The sequence below is a fragment of the Bubalus kerabau genome, chromosome 1 (assembly GCF_029407905.1).
Source record: "Bubalus kerabau isolate K-KA32 ecotype Philippines breed swamp buffalo chromosome 1, PCC_UOA_SB_1v2, whole genome shotgun sequence".
Classification (NCBI taxonomy): Eukaryota; Metazoa; Chordata; class Mammalia; order Artiodactyla; family Bovidae; genus Bubalus; species Bubalus kerabau.
The window spans coordinates 168367369-168387771 of NC_073624.1; the positions used below are offsets into that span (position 1 = coordinate 168367369).

The 20403-nt window shown below is 47.3% G+C and overlaps 1 long non-coding RNA gene across 1 annotated transcript in view; it reads right to left on the reverse strand.

Moving 5' to 3' along the window:
• LOC129641886 (uncharacterized) overlaps positions 1-14426 on the reverse strand; it is an 86083-nt gene extending 71657 nt beyond the window's left edge. The window contains exon 1 of the long non-coding RNA XR_008709498.1: positions 14344-14426. This is a non-coding gene — a long non-coding RNA (uncharacterized LOC129641886). The remainder of the gene's footprint in view (positions 1-14343) is intronic.
• Positions 14427-20403: the final 5977 nt, after the last annotated feature.

Here is a 20403-nt window from a genome sequence, read left to right on the forward strand (position 1 = left end):
CGATTCTAGATCAGGACAGCTGTTTGGGCTTCTGGAAGACTAAAGAGGGGGCTCAGGGTACAAGTAGAACTTGGGGGCCACCATGGTGGGCAGCAGGGTCTGGCATGAACAATACAGAGCCCATGTTCCACAGTACCTGAAGTATGAGGTCAAATTTATGTCCTTGTCTGCCCAAGCTGTTCCAGAATGGACCTGTTGTTATGGTTTAAACACTTTCAAAAGTGCCCCTTTGAAAGATAAGCCATATGGTCACTCTAGGTATTAAGGGGGTTACCAGTTCAGGGTTCAGTGCAGGGAATTAGGTCAAAGGTACACAGAGAGGCCGATATCACCAGGGGGTCAGGAAAAATGCCTAGACTGAGGCAGGAGGAGGGCCCTCCTGGAATGAACACACTTGACCCTCACAACGGTGGTCATGGTGGACTGAGGGGCACGGGCATAGGTGTTGACAGCTGAGGGGATTGCTTTCTTGCAAAGCGTTTCATTTCTGTTCAATGGAAGTTGCTAAGAATGTTTCTCTTGCTACTGAAAGGGTGGGAAGGTTGGCTCCTTTGGATTTTCTGTGGATCTTGTTTGCCCTCCAGCATGGAATGCAGTCTCAGTGCCCTGTGGTTGACATCTTCCCTTGAGAACCACACAAAGCCTTGGACATTTTTGTTTGTTTGTTTTTGTAAGAATGAATGGCCCAGATGAGAACACTCAGCTTTGTCCCTCATTCCGTGTTTTCATTCACCACGTTGGCACAGAGTCACAGCAGGACTCCTCATCCTGTCCAGGATGAGGCCCAGACAGCCAGAAACTTCCTCAGTCCAGGGCTCGCCCAGAGCTCAGGTGAAGGCCCCGTTCTGAGTTCTCCTTTCCTTCTCTCATCATTGCAAAAACCCTTCAGATATTAGCAAAGAGAGTTCAGAAATATATAAAAGAACATATGTCATGACCAAGTGCAACTTATTCCAGGAATGCAAGCCTATTTCAATATTGAGAAATCAATCCATGTAACCTGCCTGTGCAGGAGATGCAGGAGATGCAGGAGACGAGTTTGATCTCTGGGTCAGGAAGATCCCCTGGAGGAGAAAATGGCAACCCACTCCAGTATTCTTGCCTATAGAATCCCATGGACAGAGGAGCCTGGAGGGCTACAGTCCATAGGGTCACACTGAGTCAGAAACAGCTGAAGCGACTAAGCATGTGGGCTTCCTTTATGATGAAGAAGAAAAAGGCAATGACCTCAGGCTGAGCTGTAGAAAGCCAAGGGTTCCTTCGAACATCTCAGCTTGTGACTTTTTCTAGGGATCTTATAGCTCAACACTGCATAACAACATGATGGGTAGGCTTTTGATCAATCAGGCAATTTCCAGAGAAGAAAAAGTGGAATATGATCTTTTCCTTGCCCTCTTCTTTGTAGCTTAAGCCATGATCTGAGGAAATCTTCCCAGTCCGCATCCCCACTTTCTTGTTCTCTACCAAACAGATTTTTCCCACTGATCTGAAGTGGCTTTGTTTTCCTCCTTCCATTCATTCCTCTCTCTCAGGCCTCTCCTAGCTTCACTTCCCACACGCCTATCATCTTGACTTTCCACATTAAAATCTCCTTGTAACTGACATAGACTCCTGTGAAACTTCCAGGCAATTAATCTAACTCAGCAGAGCTTTTGGAGATCTCTGTTAAAAAAAAAAAAAAGGCCACAAGCTCATGTTTCTCTCACATACCATTTAAGTGGAACCAACAGAGTTCCATGTTGGGCCAAGAAGTGAAGAAAGCCACCTTTTATTATTTTATTTAAGCAAGAAATTAAAAATTCAGCTCACACAGTTTGGAAACAAACACTTTCTCCCCTTAAACCTTTCTCCATGTTTATTGCCCACTATAAATTGGAAGGGGAAAAAAAGCAACCAATGTAGTAAAATCGCCACAACAAAGCTGGAACAAATATGCAAGCCTCGGCAGAGGCCAGATTTATGGTCAGAAATATGGAGTGCGTCTCAGCAGGGGCAGGTCATGAAATAGTATGAGCTAATTTCAGGGGTGTGAAAACAGGCATTGTTGTTTGGGTAACGAAAGTCATACAATTAAGCGATTCTCAAAAATCAATTAGCCAGACGTTATAACCAAGATGACATGTTTTTATAACTTCTCCCCGAATGTTTTACTGCCAGAGGATGCTCATGTGGGCACTAGAACAAAAAAAATAAAACACCAGCCCGAGAGTAAAAGTGCAGAAATCCAGCCACGGTTAATTAAAAGAGTCCAATCTGGAAATGACGGAGTCACTGAGCAGGCCCCACAGCGCTGGAAAGACTCCTTCCCGGGGCCTCCGTTCTGTTGCAAAAAGCCATGGGTCATTTTTTTCTTTCTCTTTGTTTTTCTGTCCTTTTAAATTTAGCACAGATACAGCTGTGAAAACTGAATATTCCATTTGAACTCCCATATTCATGCTTATAACTGATGGTTCCAAGGAAACGTCATTTTAAAAGCTTTCCATGGAAAATGAAAAACCTCCTTCTCAGGCAGACACCCTGGTGGCATGCTGCTGTTAATGGCAGATTTTGTTTTCCTGACTTCCACAACAGGAACAAAAGCGAGCATGGAGCTGCACCCCTTCCTATCTGTACTTGGGGGCCAGTAAGAAATAGACCCAAAAATGCTTTACAGAGTTCATGATACAGAACAAACAGTAGGGGCCATTTCTAAACAGCCAAGGTTCCTCCCCTTTCTGTGTCCACCATCCAGGAGTGGGTTGTCTTTCTCCACCCCAGGGATCTCAGTTGGTCTGAGGCTTCAGTTAGTAGAATGTAGCACAGGTGATAAGTGTTGGTTCCCTGCCGGCCTGAGCACCCAGTGCAAGGCTCTGCTGTCTCCTGTGGGACTTCCAGCATCCAGGGGAACAAGCCCAGGTTGTTGCCTAGATTATGAGATGCCCACTCAGCTTCCCCTCTTCTTAAACCAACATGAAGCTAACCACCAGACAAGCAGCAGAGGCCACCCAGACCAGCGGGCCCTACCCAACCTGTCAGCTGACCATGCAATCTCAGCCCTGCTCCATCAGCTGAGCTAGCCCTGAACAGCAGAGTTGCCAGACAGACCTATAGACGCATGAGTACTATAGGTGAACTTGGTGAAGTCACTAAATGGTGCGGTGGTTCCTTACAAGACAAAAACTGATGGATGGATGCAGTCAGACACGCAGAGGGCAGTGTTAGCTGTGACCATTCCAACCACACAGTCTGGCAAGATTATCACCCTCCCTCCACATACAATGCTGGACATCACAAGTCCTGCAGCTCTGTAGTTTCTTCGATTTACATACAGAGTCCTTGACTTAAAATAGTTTGACTTAATGATTGTCCTGCATTATGATGGCACAAAAGCAATTGCATTCAGTAGAAGACTCAGTACTTTGAATGTTGATCTTTTCCTGGGCAAGCAATATGTAGTTCAAAGTTTGGACGATGTTGAGCAGTGGCAGCTTCAGCTCCCACTCAACTTCGGGATCATGAGGGCTAATAACTGACACATTGACAACCATCATACAGCCAGAAAACCCATTTTGCTTTTCCCTTTCAGGATAGTTTCAATAAATTGCATAGATCGTGCTCAGTCGTGTCTGACTCCACTACCCTGTGGACTATAGCCTGCAGCTTCCTCTGTTCATGGAGTTCTGCAGGCAAAGAATACTGGAGTCAGTTGTTATTTCCTCCTCCAGGGGATCATCCCGACCCAGGGATCAAACCCGTGTCTCTCCTGTGTCTCCTGCATTCCAGGGTGATTCTTTACCACTGAGTGTTCAGGGAAGCCCATTCAATAAATTACATGAGATAATCAACACTTTACTGAAAGCAGGCTTTGTGTTATATGATTTTGCCCAACTGTAGGCTAATGTAAGTGTCCCAAGCATGTTTAAGGTAGGCTAGACTAAGCTATGATGTTTGGTAGGTTAGGTGTATTAAATGCATTTCCAAAAAAAGCTTCACACCGGGTGTATCTGCAACAGAAAGGGGTTCTTGTGTCCACCAAAGGCACATCAAACATGTTCCCAGCAACTTGATTCATCAGTTCAGTTCAGTTCAGTTGCTTAGTCATGTCCAACTCTTTGTGACCCCCATGGACTGCAGAATGCCAGGCCTTCCTGTCCATCACTGACTCCCAGAATTTACTCAAACTCATGTCCATTCAGTTGGTGATGCCATCCAACCATCTCATCCTCTGTCATCCCCATCTCCTCCCACCTTCAATCTTTCCCACATTAGGGTCTTTTCAAATGAGTCAGCTCTTCACTTTAGGTGGCCAAAGTATTGGAGTTTCAGCTTCAACATCAGTCCTACCAATGAACACCTAGGACTGATCTCCTATAGGATGGACTGGTTGGATCTCCTTGCTGTCCAAGGGATTCTCAAGAATCTTCTCCAACACCACAGTTCAAAAGCATCAATTCTTCGGTGCTCACCTTTCTTTATAGTCCAACTCTCACATCCATACATGACCAATGGAAAAACATAGCCTTGACTAGACGGACCTATGTTGGCAAAGTAATGTCTCTGTTTTTTAATATGCTGTCTAGGTTGGTCATAACTTTCCTTCCAAGGAGTAAGCATCTTTTAATTTCATGGCTGCAGTCACCATCTGCAGTGATTTTGGAGCCCCCAAATATAAAGTCTTTCACTGTTTCCATTGTTTCTCCATCTATTTGCCATGAAGTTGTGGGACCAGATGCCATGATCTTAGTTTTCTGAATGTTGAGTTTTAAACCAACTTTTTCACTCTCCTCTTTCACTTTCATCAAGAGGCTTTTTAGTTCTTCTTCACTTTCTGCCATAAGAGTGGTGTCATCTGCATATCTGAGGTTATTGATATTTCTCCTGGCAATCTTGATTCCAGCTTGTGCTTCCTCCAGCCCAGCATTTCTCATGATGCACTCTGCATATAAGTTAAATAAGCAGGGTGACAATATACAGCCTTGACATACTCCTTTTCCTATTTGGAACCAGTCTGTTGTTCCATGTCCAGTTCAAACTGTTGCTTCCTGACCTGCATACAGGTTTCTCAAGAGGCAGGTCAGATGGTCTGGTATTTCCATCTGTTTCAGAATTTTCCACAGTTTATTGTGATCCACACAGTCAAAGGCTTTGGCATAGTCAATAAAGCAGAAATAGATGTTTTTCTGGAACTCTCTTGCTTTTTCCATGATCCAGCAGATGTTGGCAATTTGATCTCTGGTTCCTCTGCCCTTTCTAAAACCAGGTTGAACATCTGGATGTTCACAGTTCACGTATGGTTGAAACCATAACAGTCAAAAATTGGGGTGAACCAAAAGTTCAAATTCAAATTATCTTTCTGAAGTGATTGCACCACTTTACTCTACCACTAGCAACAGACAAGAAGTCCAGTCACCCTTATCCTCCCCAGCACTTGGTTTTACCAGTTCTTTTTTTTTTTTTTTAAATAAGTATAATTCTATCTCCATGTGGGAGCGCCAAAATCACTGCAGATGGGAGACATTACTTTGCCTACAAAGGTCTGTCTAGTCAAAGCTATGGGAAAACCTCATAAAATAAATTCTTAATTTGAATTTTCCTGATGAGTTATGGGGCTTCCCTGGTGGCTCAGACAGTAAAGAATCTGCCTTCAATGTGGGAGACCTGGGTTCAATATCTGGGTTAGGAAGATCTCCTGAAGAAGGAAGTGGCTACCTGCTCCAATATTCTGACCTGGAGAATCCCATGGACAGAGGAGCCTGGTGGGCTACAGTCCATGGGGTCACAAAGAGTTAGACTCGACTGAATGACTTTCACTTTCACTTGATGACTTATGAAGAACTAGTTTTTGAAATTAGGTCTGTTTAATTGCAAACCCAACCCTTTCCACTGTTCTGTTTTGTAAGACTACAGCGGGCTATAACCTCCTTAGCACGGTTCATTGTAGCCTTCCTTACATCCTCCAGAGAAGCAGTGCTGTTCCCCGTGCTGCAGGCTGGTGATAACTCCCCATCTGGGTACTGGACATGGCAGAAGAGGGCAGGCTGCTGATCCTGGCACCTGCAGCGCAGAGCCCACGATGAGAACATCGCGGGGATTCTGCGTTTGTCTGCGACTGTAGTTCAAGGTCAATCGCTAACTGTGGTTAATAAAACCCAAAGGAGCGCAAGTCGAGTGAGATGCCTGTGGCTGCATCATGAGAACAGGCTTCTCGGAAGTGAAGTCAGAGCCAAGGCCCTGAGTATGGGTGAGATGTAACCAAGGAAAACCTGGGAATAAGAACTGAGTGTCACATGCAAGGCAGCCGGGGAGGCAGAGAGAGCTGTGGCCGAACAAGAGTCTGTGCTGGCTTTGGTGAAATCAAATCCTTGCTTCTGAAATGCTTTCACCACCTCAGTCATTAAGACATCCCTGATTTCTGCAGGGCTTTCTTCTTGCTAAAAAGGAAACAATGAGGTTTGCCCTTAGGTTTCTTTAAGAGTGAACTCTGAGACTTTTTAATCCAGGTGAGGCAGGTGAGCAGGAAGCCAGGCTGTGACCTCAGCACTGAGAGGCATATTTCAGAGGTGGGGAGAGCTTGGCATCTGAGACTCCACCAGTAGGAATGCCGCAGCCATTCTACTGAGAGAGGCTTCCGGCAGCGTTAGTGAGGATCAAACCTCCTTTTAGGAAGGGCCACAGATGTAAATGTCCCAGTCAGAGTCAAGGCCAGGTGGACATTCTGAGTACCCTTTAAAAATGTGAGTTCTGCAGAGAACCTACCGTTTTGCTGTTTCTCTAGTTGTGCGGGGCTTTTTTCAAAATAGCGTTGGAGTGTATGTCCAGTACAGTAAAGAAGGGACAAGTTTGAAAAGTGCGATTTGTGGAAGAAAACTGGCCTTGGAACACCTGTGAGGAATACAATAAGAAAGTCTTTCTGAAAGAGAAAAAGAGAGGAACAATTCAGAAATAAAAGGACTCATGAGAACCTCCGTGAGTTCTGAGCTTAGCTGCTGTTAGGACGGATAGACACTGCCATCCCTCAGCCACGAGACGAGTTCTGTCCCACTCTCCACAGCCCTGGCTCTCAAATATTCACAGTGAGATGTGTGTAGCTCTAAAATGTTCATTCCAATTTCCCTGCATTAGAACATTCTACAGTATTGCTCCCTACTGCCTGTAGAAACAAATCCCAACTCTCCATCAGAGCATATAAACCTCCATGTTCTGGGCCCTTCCCAGAAGGGATAGTCTCATCCTGGCCCACTGCTCCCTGCCCTCCACCCCTCCAGGTACTGGGATGTCACACTCCTGTTGATTCTGCTGGAAATACCCACCCTCCTTCCCAGCCTGGGAAACTACTGCTGAATTGCCACCCTTTCTCTCAGAGCCCAGCGAAGCTCCCTGCTGTGGCTGCTACCACCTTAAGGGGTAACTATGTGTCTATATATCTCTCCCACTAAACTGAATTTCCCAGGAACAGCAATGAAATACTGCTTCTTTTTATAGCCTTTCCTCCTTCCGCCATTTAGTGCCTGGGACATAGTAAGTGCTCAGTAAATGGTGATTGAAGATTTGAAGTATTTCCCTTTTGAAATGATGAGCAGAATTCTAAACTCCACTTCCCACACTCCTCACCCCGCCCCGCCACCCTCCTTTGCTTTTTGGAGTCAGCAAGGGGGCCCTGGGCCAGCACAGCTGAAGATAGGCCTTTAGCGCTTTCCACCAGTTGCCATATTCATCCCTATTTGCATTTGGGTGGGTTTGGCAGCGCTTTAATTGCATGCGCGTACGTACTCTCAGGGTAGAGAATGCGGTCCTGGGCTTTCCTTCTCTGCTAGGATCTGCTGATGTGACCCCTCCTGCCCTCACGCTGAGGACACAGAGACCTCCCTGTGCACACAGGCGCAGGGGGTCATTAATCACTTCCACTACCTGATTAAAGGAATTCTCCAGACCCGGGTGGGGGTTGGGGGAGGAAAACCTATGCTATAAAAAGCCTTTGAATTATATAGAGTCCCTCTGCACCAATATTTCCAAATCAGGCAATTTGTCGCAAACAACCAAAATCTCATTCTCAGGCCATTAACTAAAATAGGAAAATATCATCTTAAATTCTAAGAATAACAAGGGACACATAGTAATAGGCTTCCAGTTCTGGACAAGTGGATGGGTGCTTAGCGTGACGAAAACCTCAAGAACTGGGAACGTGACTTTTTCTTTCCCAAACCATCTGACTTGGAGGCAGCGCTCTCAAGCAGGAGTACAGTCTCCAGCGCGCTTGACCATGACTTCTGTCCTTCATCTTTCACATTTCATAGCTGTAGCGCTGCCCAGTAATCAGAGAGTCAGGAGTGAAGCCAGGAAACAAAATCCTTTTTATTTAAATTAAATAAGTAAATGTGCTCAGTCACGTTCGACTCTTTGCAACACTATGGACTGTAGCCCGCCAGGCTCCTCTGTCCATGAGATTCTCCAGGCAGGAATCCTGGAGTGGGTTACCATTTCCTTCTCCAGGGGATCTTCCCAACCCAGGGATTGAACCCATGTCTCCTGAATTCCAGGCAGATTCTTTACCACAAAGCCAGCTGGCGCTTGGTGTTTATAAGGGGTCTGCAGCAGGCTCCTTTGCTGGGTGCTGTTGTCTGGTTTGTTCTGTTTTTGTGGGAACTGGAGAGAGTTATAAATGAGCAGCAGAGACTGGAGTTGAACCATGTGGAATATTTCTGCCCCCACTCCTGAAACTCTCTACTCGATACTCATTGATGGGTCTTCAGTGGCAAAGCCAGAAGTCCTCATTGCTCTCAGTCTGGGCCTGGCTTGGTCTTGACCTGTTAGCAAGGAGAAGGCAGCAGGGACATTTGGGTCCGGGTTTCTGACTCCAGGAGTCACCAGATCAGGAGGGCAGGGCATGACTGGACTTGACTGATGGGAACTGACACCGTGCAGCCCTGACACTGGGTACATCTGAGGTAGAAGGCTTAGGGAGGCAAGGCATCCTACCAACCTTGGGTACAGGGCCTCCCTGGGGGTCTCAGGGCTGGCATGCCCCACCATGAACTCCTTGGGGGTCTGGGGGCCAGCACCCCCCACCATTGTAGACATCTCAGTCAAGCCCTCTGACCATTATGTCCCCACAGCTGGCCATGGCTCTGCCTCCTTTCTCTCCTCTTCACTCTGGGATCCCCCAAGGACACAGTCTACTCTCTGGGAACCTGAAGCCCTTTCCCCTCAGAAATAACCTTTGAGTTCCTTCACCAAGGCCCTTCATCCCAATAGGTGGTAGAGCTAAAAACTTACTAAGCAACTGATCCAGTGTGTCTGAGAAATAAATGGGTGATTGGCGCTCTGAGACAGAGCCTTCTTAACAGACATGGCTGGAGTGGTGGGGATTGTTGACTATTTGGGGAGAGGGCGTCAAGGGTCTTTTCCCTCATGCCCATAGGGAAATCCTTCTCTGGAGAGAGAATAATTGAAGGCAAGCATTATTTTATGATCCTCCCCCTTCCAGTCCCTGAAAAAGGAGTGAGTCCTGTTCCCTCCCTCAGCCCCTGGCTTCCACTAAATCACAAGCTTTATGAGTGCAGGGCAGGCCTGACCTGTCACTTCACCACGGTCAGTAAATCTCACAGCGTCATTGATTCAGCACTGATGCTACGCTGCAGGCCCATCTGCTCTCCTTCCTGAAGAAGAGAGGGAGGTGCAGGGATGGGCAGAGAGAATGCCTGGGCAGAGGCCCACCTCTCAGACAGTGTTAGCCCTGGAGGCCCTGGTCAAATACATTTTCTCCAGAGCTCTTTCTGAGTGCAAGCTCAGTCACATCACCGTCACTTAAAGGCTTTGTTTTAATGACAGCTTGTTATTTTCAAGATAGAACCCCAATGCATTATCTTTTCAAGGTTCTGGTGATCTCACTGCTGTGGCCTCTCTAATCTCACTTCCCAGCAGCCCTTGCCAAATGTGCTGGGCTCCAGCTACAGCGAACACCAATAGCTCTCACTCACCCATGCCTCTCTGCCTTTCCCCATTCTCCTCAGGAAGCCTCCCAGAATCCCAGTGGCTCGGCTGACTCCCACTAACGCGACTCCTGGTTCACTCACCCAGGCTTTGCTGCAGCTCCGCATGGGCTCCATGGCATGCCTCCCTTCCCAGGGCCCAGCACCCCTTTCATCTCAACAAGCGTCCCTGTGACACCAAGGCACAGACCCTGCTCACTGAGCACGACTGCATCGCCCGGAGGCTCAGGGGAGCCAACATCCTGTAGAGAAAGCTGACCCACGGTAGATCAGAGTTTGCGAATAAATCGTCTCCCTGTATCCTTTACTTCTCGGTGGACCGTGACTCTATGTCACACCTCTTTGCGAATGGTACCCACTCAACTGAGCCGTTGCGCTCAGCTCTGCTCCCCATCCTCTGATATGTTCTCCTTCCCATCCCACTCACTCCTGCTTCCTGGGATGCATTCCGGTACTAGTTTGCTATGCTTGTCATGGCAAAGTACCACATACCAGGGGGCTTACAAATTCTCTTTTTACAATTCCCAAGGCTAGAAGTCCAAGATCAAGGTGGTCAGCAGGGTTGCTTTCTTCTGAGGCCTCTCTTCTTGGTTTGTAGAGAGGCACCTTCTCTCTGTATCTTCGTGAAGTCGCTCAGTCATGTCTGACTCTTTGCAACCCCATGGACTGCAGCCACCAGGCTCCTCCGTGCATGGGATTCTCCAGGCAGGAGCACTGGGGTGAGGCCGTCGCCTTCTCCGACTCTGTATCTTTACGTGGTCTTTATGTGCATGTGTGTGTCCTAATCTCTTCTCATAAGGACACCAGACTAGGGCCCACCCGACAGACTTCATTTTACCTTAATTATCTTAGTAAATACTCATCCCCAAATACAAGGATATTCTGAGGAATTAGGACTTCAACATATGAATTCAGGGGAACACAATTCAGCCATAAAAGTTCTCTAATATGATAATAGCCCTCAGATCTTCTGCTTTCTAGGAAACTAAGACCTTGCTAATTTGCTCAGCAAAACTAAAAAACACTGAACCACAGGAATCAGAACCTCTTTCATATTTGTTTCCTTGCTGCATTAAGCAAAGCACAGAGAAGGCACTGCATAAAAACGTCCAGAAGGAACGAGCGACATTATAGAGTATAATTCTGAATGCCCAAAGTTTACCTATCCATGTATATCTTCTCTTGGGATGAATTGCTCTCAGTGTGTGTACAGGGTTCGCCCTCAGCAAAATCCAATATATGATAGAAAAGTGTTTATTACTTTCTGAAAAGATGACATAGGCATTATTTTATGTAGTCTATGCAACCACACCCCAAGAAACAGGTCTGAGAGCTCAAAGACAGGAAGCTGAGTACAGAGGGGACTGGCTCAAACTGCACCCAATGGAAGTGGCTGATACCACCACTTTGGGCCCGGCATCCACCAGGCCCCTCTGCAGCTGAGATCTGAATTTGCTGAGTGCCTTCAGCTTAGGCCTGAACGATCGACCCTTGTGCCATGTACTCCAGTCCACAGGGCTCCCGATAACTCACCACAGAAAAATCCAGAACAGGGAGAAAAGCCTTTGGGGCTCAGGACCCTCCGAGGCACTGCCTTGACAAAATTCCTGCAGTTAACTGTGCTGTGAGTGTCTGTCTTGGTCACTCAGCCGTGTCTGACTCTTTGCAACCTCATGGACGGTAGCCCGCCAGGCTCATTTGTCCATGGGATTCTCCAGGCAAGAATACTGGACTGGGTTGTCTTTTCCTTCTCCAGAGGATCTTCCCTACCCAGCGGTGAAACCCAGGTCTCCTGCACTGCAGGCAGATTCTCTACCATCTGAGCCACAGGCAAGCCCCAACAGTGCTGAAGTTCACTGGAACTTGGAGAGGCAATGCAGGGTACTGACACAGATTCTCCAACTAGACTGTGGATGGGCACCCACACCAACGGCATCCCGAAAACCTAGTCATTGGCAACGTCACATCATCCTCATCATCGACATCATGCCCCAGCCCTGCCAGACATGCACTTACATTCACACACACACATGCACATACAAACACACGCATGTCTGAGACCCTCCCAAACCGTTTTGAACCTTCAGCCATCACCCATGTCTTTCACCCTGACCGACACTGGGCTCCTAGAACTGGTCTCTGCCCTTTCCTTTTGGGTACTTATTCAAGCTGGTCTGAGTATTTCTCTCGGGTATGATTTAATAATCACTTTCTGGCCCCAAACACTTCAATGCAAAGGTCAGACAACAAAAACAAAGCAATTCAAATATTCTCAGACAACGGGTTTTATCAGTAATACTTTGTAAGTGAAATAGCAAACATGAGCGAGGGTCAAATGTTAATTTGGAGCTTCTGACAGAAAAGACAGAATGATAAATGATCAAAAAGAGATGCTAACATCTGAGGCTCTCATAATAAAGTAGAAGATTGTTAGATCTTAGAGAGCTGTTTCAATCATCCCAGCAAACTTTTCATCCAACAGATTATGGATATATATATGTGTGTGTATGTATATATATATGTATATGTATATGTGTGTGTGTATATATATATATATATAGTTCAATCTGTATTCAATCTGTCTGTGTCTGTCTGTCCAGGGAGGCTATTTGAGTCATAAAACCTGCCAACTTCGCTCGAAAACAGGAACTAAAGAAGCCACATGTTTTGGGACTTTTAACAGGAAACGTTTTCTGTTGTGTATTATCTGCTTTTATGAGAAGATACCCAAGACAAGGCAGCGGGGGACAAAACAAGTAACAGCCAAGGCGAAGGGGCTTTGGTACAAGTGCAACCAACATTGGTAGCGAACTTAGAAAGACGCGCTCTTATTCGAAACTTGTTTGGGTTTTACGACCCTGAGCACACCTGGTCGCCCTGTTCCCCTGCCCGTTACAGTCCCCCTTTTCTGAGCGAACAGACACGGTCTTCGGTGGTCCTGGACTGATGGGAGTAATTTGGACTAGGCAGGCCCCTCTTTCCCACGCTGTGGGGGAGGGGTCCCCGAGCTGGCTTAGGATGCTAAAAGCCTCTGAGCAGTCTGCTCCGTGGCTCCTTGCTCAGGAGGGGTCAGGCAGGCAGGCTGGGCTTTGAAAATGCAGGGGGCTGTCTGCCCATGGAAGGTGGGTTCAGCCACCAGGGAGACAAGCCAGCTGAAAGGACTTCCCCAAACTCACACCAGTGCATTTTCTCCCGGGTCCTCTTAAAACTCAGACTACAAAAAGATGGTGGCGGTCTGACTCCTGTTACACATTCAGGACAAACATTTATCTCCCTGAAGGGCCAGCGAGGCCATTGTTTTGATCTCATGTTTACATAGTCCTGGCCTCTGCAGCGTTCCAAGGAATCTGTGTCCCCTGTAGCCTCGGGGACGTCCTGGGGCCCGCATCACCTCCTTGAGCCTGTTCCCGCTGCATATGTTTGTGCAGCTTTCGCCGCCTCCGCTCACGTGACTCAGTGGCCCTGGCTGGCTCTCGCTGGGTAGCAAGTGCACTTGCCCGAGGAGTGGGCCCCTCACATCTGTGCCCAGCAGGGAGCCGGGGCTGCTCGTCTGAGTCGACTTCCACTATTCTAAACAGCACTCTGGGGTGGTGTTTTTTCTCTTCCTTTCTTTCAAATTTCAAAGCATTTAGAGTCATGCTATCTCCCCAGATGGAGCAAGCCAGAGTTAAATTATAAAATAATAGCCAAATGCCATTGAATGGAAAGTCATAGGTGCTGTCCTAAATGCTTGGCATGCGTTTTCTCCGTAAACTTACATTTGACAAACAAGGAACCGGCAAGCTTCCCAAGGTCACACAAGGGCCAGTGAGTGGAGTTACCAGAATTACCATGAGGGTCCGATTCTGATTCCCAGCCTTCCCTCTTAACGACAACGTTAACCCATGTTTCAAACAATCATCTCAAACTCCTGTCAGATCCCCTTTCCCTGGCTTTGCATCTCCGCCTGCTCCATTTCATTGGTTCTGAGAGGCCCCAGTGGGCTGCAAAGTCCTCCACGTGTGGGGCCTCAGAGACAAAGCTCCAGTGTCTTTTCTGCGGCCACAGGGCTTAGCTGGTCTCCCATTGTGGGAACATCCAGGCCTGCAGACAGGCTAAGTATTTCCTCCTTCAGATGGCGTCCTGCCCTAAGCCCAGTGCTCAGAACCCATGCAATCAAAAGCAGATGTGCTACCCTGGAATCTGCAGCTCTGGGGTTAGATATGACCTTTATGATCACATCAAGTTCACCCCTGAGGGCCCTGCTCCAGGCAGTTCAGTGAACCTCCCCCACCTATCCACTCAGAAAAGGTTTAAATATCTGTATTACAGACATTTCTATTCCAGTCCAGAAATGAGGAAATGCTCGAATTCCCTTAAGAGTCTGATCACTTACCATCTTCAACCTGATTTCTCTGTCTCTTTGAACTTCAATATCCCCTCTGCTCCATAGAGTCTGTGTGTTTAGGAACACCATTAAAAGCTGAATGCTGGTGAAATCTGAAAAAATTCAATATTTCTCTGAAGCACATGAGTCCTTGTTCCTGAAAATATAGTGAAACTTTTATACTACTTGTCATCTTTGTCAATTGCAAACATTTATTCAGCACCTACTATACATTTATTAGAGTTAAGCCTGTGAAGAGAGAGGGGTACAAATATACAAATATATGTAAAAATATCGTATGTGACCTCAAGGAGGACATGAGATATAGACAGACCTGAACGCTCCTGACGCTGATACAAAGCAAAACCTGAGTGTGATGAGCTACGACAAAGGCAATGATTTCTGTGTGTTCAGTTACTCAGTTGTGTCCAACTCTGCAAACCTATGGGACTGTAGCCCACCAGGCCCCTCTGTCCATAGGATTTCCCAGACAAGAATTCTGGAACAGGGTGCCATTTCCTCCTCCAGGGGATCTTCCTGACCTAGAAGCTGAACTCATATCTCCTGCCTCTCCTGCATGGGTAGGCGGATTCCAGGTGGAAATACTTCATGGAGAAAGGGACCTTTGACATTTTGATTGAAGATAAGTGAGACCTTGATGGGTAGAAAAATTACCCATGGAGGATGCTTTCCAAATAGGGAAAGGACACCATCCATGGAGAGCTTAGGAGCCAGAAACACTCTGCCATAACCAGGAAGTAGAACGTGTCCCTGTGACTGGAAGGGGGAGGGGCATGCAGGGAGACGATGGGGCAGCTGAGTCATTTTCAGACTGTGGGTGGGGGAGCCTCATGGTTTGGGGATCTGGGTATCAGCCATTGCTTTCAATCTCCAGATGGTGGACTTTACCCACAACGTGACAACCATGGGGGGAAATGGTCAGGCTGACGTGGTGACAGGGTGGGTGCTGCAGCTGCCTTTCCTGGTTGTGTGTGTCAGTCGTGTCTGACTCTTTGCCGTCCCATCGACCAGAGCCCGCCAGGCTCCTCTGTCCATGGGATTTTCCAGGCAAGAATACTGGAGTGGGTTGCCATTTCCTCCTCCAGGGGATCTTCCTGACCCAGGAATCAAACCCGCGCCTCCTGCGCTTCCTGCATTGGCAGCCAGATTCTTTCCCACTAGCACCACCTGGGAAGCCCCCTTCCTGGCTACACATTCCCTTAGGTGAGTAAAGAACCCACTCTAGGCACCATTCCCCCTGATGATCTTCTGTGCCCCCATTAAGGCAGGAAAATGAGGCCTTCCCAACTCTCCACCCCTTTCCCTACAGCCAGGCCCGGTAACAGTTTCTTTCTCTCCACTCTCACAAACACTCCATGTACTTTTCCACTAAGACATTTAATCCATCCATCAGGATGATTTATGGGCCCACCTGCCCTCCTCACTGAAGTGAGAGCTTGTAAAGAGAGGGATGGTTTCTTACTCTTCACACCACACAGGGTCACTTGGGACAGTATTAGAGAGACTCCTTTATTCAGAATCATGTCTATGTGTGAGCAGAGGACAGAGGCTGGGTGGGTGAAGGGCACACCGTTTTCCATTTCCAGTGGGGCCTCAAGGCCATAAACAACGTGAGCAGTTGCTGGAGGCTCAGGGAGACAAATAACTGACAGAAAAGGGCTATTAATGAGGTCCTGGCCCTCCTTCCATGGAACCAGGCCCTGAAAGCACATATGACCACTCTTCCCAAACCAGAGATAAACATGGTGGAGTGAATGCCTGGAAACTCAGCGTAAGATTGGCTTCACTGGCTCTGCATGGATTACAAACTCTCATTAAGTAGTTTCTAGGGACTAAACACTGGCTGCCATGGAGGGTGGGAGATGAATAGATCAAGCTCAGATGAGATTAAAGTGTCAAAATCCCTTGGAGGACAGATAGAGCCCTAGGTAGCACCAAGGAGGAAGAGCTTGCCTACAGCTTGGGAGACAGAGTTGGGCCCTCATCTCTGGCAAAATGTGCCCAATTATTTCTAAACCATTCTCCTCTTATGCCATGACATGATTATATTAGCTGGGAAATGGCTCTGTAAAGCATGAGAGAATTAATCTCAAATCAAGGTGGTAGAATCAACAGCTATAAATGAACTGGCATTGTATGCTGATTTAGAGGCTTGAATCTGCCTTTCAATGCAGAAGATATAAGAGATGCAGGTTCAACCCCCCTGGGTTGGGAAGATCTCTTGGAAGAGGGCATGGCAACCCACTCCAGTATTTTTGCCTGGAAAATTCCATGGAAAGAGGAGTCTGGTGGGCTACAGTCCATGGGCCTGCAGAGAAGCAGACACAGCTGAGCAACTGGACACCCACTGATTGTTTTTAAACAGTCACAAACTGAAGCCAGGGTTTCCTAACCTCAGCACTACTGATATTTCAGTCTGGGTGATTCTTTGTTGTGGGGAGCCACCCTGAACATTGTAGGGTATTTGGTAGTATCCCTGGCCTCTACCCAGGAGAACCCTAACTCAGACAACCAAAACAGACATTGCCAAATGTCCCCTGTGGATGCCAAATCACCCTGGGTGGAGAACCTCTGCCTTAGGCCCCAGCCAGGTAGCATGCCCACCTCTCCAGATGCCTCCCAGTCCTTTCAAATGCCAACTACTATACAACCTGGCTCAGAGGAAGCACAACAGATGCTGTGCTCATTCACTCTGCAGGGCCTATGACCTCTCAGATGTCTCTCCTCTCAGTCATGACACCAGGGTGGCCACTGTGCATGCAGCCCTCAGTGGATGGCACTGTGGACATCCCAACACCACCACCACACTCGGACGGCATACACGCTTATCACTTGCCCCGCCCCCACCACTGTGCTCACCCCTGTACCACATGCCCTTCTAGAGGTGGCCTTCCTTCTTTGGGTGCCTCTCGAACTGATTTTGTTTTGCCTTAGAGAGAAATGTATTCCATAAACCAACAAAGTGAAAGTGTTGGTCCCTCAGTTGTGTCCGACTCTGCAACCCCATGAACTTAGCCTGCCAAGATCCTCTGACCATGGAATTCTCCAGGCAAGAATACTATCAACTATACTCCAACTCTGGAGAAGGAAATGGCAACCCACTCCAGTATTCTCGCCTAGAGAATCCCACGGACAGAGGAGCCTAGCAAGCTACAGTCCATGGAGTCGCAAGAGTCAGAAACAACTTAGTGACGAAACCACCACTAGACTCCAATATAACCAACTATACTCCAAAATAAAATAAAGCTTTTTAAAGAAAAGAAATGCATTCCAGGTCTCAAGTTCTCTCATCTATAAAAGCACAATGAGAAAGATCGTATAAAATTCCTATCAAACTGTTTTCTGGTTCTAAAGCCTGCAAGGGAGGAAAGGTGGCAAGTATGCTGTCGAGAGACCAGATTGTTCTCTGCAGTGGCTGCTCTGAGCAGGTGAGCTCCCAGGAAGAGGAGTTCTGGCTGGCCCCTCACAGAGAGCAGCCCTTAAGTTCAGTCTATTTCAGGGCACCTGAGATTCCACACATCTGTTTGGTGCTTAGACCTGCAAATCACACCAGTTTTCATGCTAATATATTAAATATTAACATATATAGGATTATTGTATATACTATATACAATTACATATACAATATATTGTACATACTATATATTATTACATATACTATACTATATTGTATATACTATATAATATTGTATGTTTTATATACATATGTATACACACACACACACACTCACACATATATATATATATATATAGTCCTGGTGAGGCCTCCAGCTGGTGTGCATACATCATCCGTTTGTTCTATCAAGCCTCCCAAACAAGAGAAGCCATGCCTTCCTGTCATACTTTGACATTTCAATGGAGCATGGAGACTGAAAAGCCCTCAGTGTGTTTGCCAAGGACAGAGATTTATTTCACAGATCTTAAGGGGCCATGAAGAGAACACTCAATAACCCTTAACAATTTCACACAGTGTGAGATGAAGTCTACGGTGCTCTTAGAATTGAGTCACTGGTGCTTACTCAGCTGAAATGAATTCAGCACCATGAGCGCCAACAATAGCAAAGAATGTGTCATCTTCTAAAAAATCCCTGCACCCCCCCTTTCCTCCAGGTGAACAGCTACCAGGAGTCACAGATTCCCAATCTCCAACGCTGAGGTGGCTTCTCTTTCTGGGAGCCCCAGTGTTTTCAAATGTCACCATCAACCTAAAGGTACACCCCAGGAGAGGAAGGAGCCCTGGCCCAGGCCACATTTGGTGTCAGGGTGGCTCAGTGGTAAAGAATCTGCCTGCAATGCAGGAGACCTGGATTCAACCCCTGGGTCAGGAAGATCCCTGGGAGAAGGAAATGGCAACCCACTCCAGTATTCTTGCCTGGAGAATCCCATGGACAGAGGAGCCTGGCGGGCTCTTATTCATGCGGTCGCAAAGAATCAGACATGACCGAGTGACTAACACTTTCACTTTCAGTCCTGGCCTTGTCCTAGGTGTTGGGAATGATGAAAGCCACAGTTAAAGGCAATTCTATAAGCAAACGATGCCACGTGGGTCTCAAGCACTTTGTTCAAGGTCCTTGTTGCAAAAGTGACTCTTCAAACATCCTCTGGGAAGTGAGGTCATGCTGCTGTTAATAATAATCTGTGTATCACAGAGCTGTGCAATGATTAAGTGGGATATTGCATGTGTGAAAAAAAAAAAGAAAGAAAGAAAGAAAAAGTTATCCATGAGTCAGATGAGCAAAAGTGCATTTTGATGGTGCTACTTGGACTACAAATGGCCCAGTGTCCTGCAGCCGGACTTGCAGTATCGTCAAGGTCTGCCCGTGTACACTGCGAAGGGTTTGGACATACGCAGTCTCATGAAACCATCATCATGATCAAGTTCAGAAGAGGATCTCGCCTTGCTGCTCAGGGCCTCAGTGTCCTCTGGACTTTTGGGACCTACTGGATTCAAGACATGATTTTGCTGCCTGTTGTATTCCATTTTGGACACATGGCAGGGCTCTTGAGTGATTTCACTGCAATCAGTATTGCTGACTAATGCCTGTATCAACGCCTACACTGCCACCACCAGAGCTTCAGCACTTTTACGTTTAGTTTGACTTCTTCAGACAGAACTTTTCCACATCATTGGAACTAATTGAGCATTGAGTAGAGTTCCCTGGCTGCACAGTGCTGGAACGACAGTGAGGAGATACCCCACATGCAAAGGCAAAGGAGAAACTCCAGCAAGATGGTAGGAGGGGTGAAATCACTTTTAGAATCAAACCCAATACCCACCAGAGATGCTCAGAGGGCTCAAACATACCTTGTGTGCACTAGGACCCAGAGACCCCACAGAGACTGAGATAGAACTGTGTTTGAGTGTCTCCTGAGGAGGTATGGGTCAGCAGTGGATGGCTGCAGGGGCAGGGGCTCTGGGTGTAGTATATCTGGGTATGGCATAAGTCCTCTTGGAGGAGGTTGCCATTAACCCCCACCATAGAGCCACCAGAACTTACATAAGACTGGGGAAACAGACTCTTGGAGGGCACAAACAGAACTTTGTGTACACCAGGACCCAGGAGAAAGGAGCAGTGACCCCACAAGAGACTGACCCAGACTTGCCTGTGAGTGTCCAGGAGTCTCTGGTGGAGGCATGGGTCAGCGGTCGCCTGCTGCAGGGCTGGGGGCACCGAGCGCAGCAGTGCATCATAGGACCTTTTGAAGGAGGTCGCCATCATCTTCATTACCTCCACTGTAGTTTGTCCTCAGGTCAAATAACAGGGTGGAAACACAGCCCCGCCCTTCAACAGAAAATTGGATTAAAGATTTATTGAGCATGGCCCCGCCCATCAGAACAAGACCCAGTATCCCCCTCAGTCAGTTTCTCCCATCAGGAAGCTTCCAAAAGCCTCTTATCCTTCTCCATCAGAGGACAGACAGACTGAAAACCACAATCACAGAAAACTAACCAATCTGATCACATGGACCACAGCCTTGTCTAACTCAATGAAACTATGAGCCATGCCTTGTAGGACCACCCAAGACAGACAGGTCATGGTGGAGAGT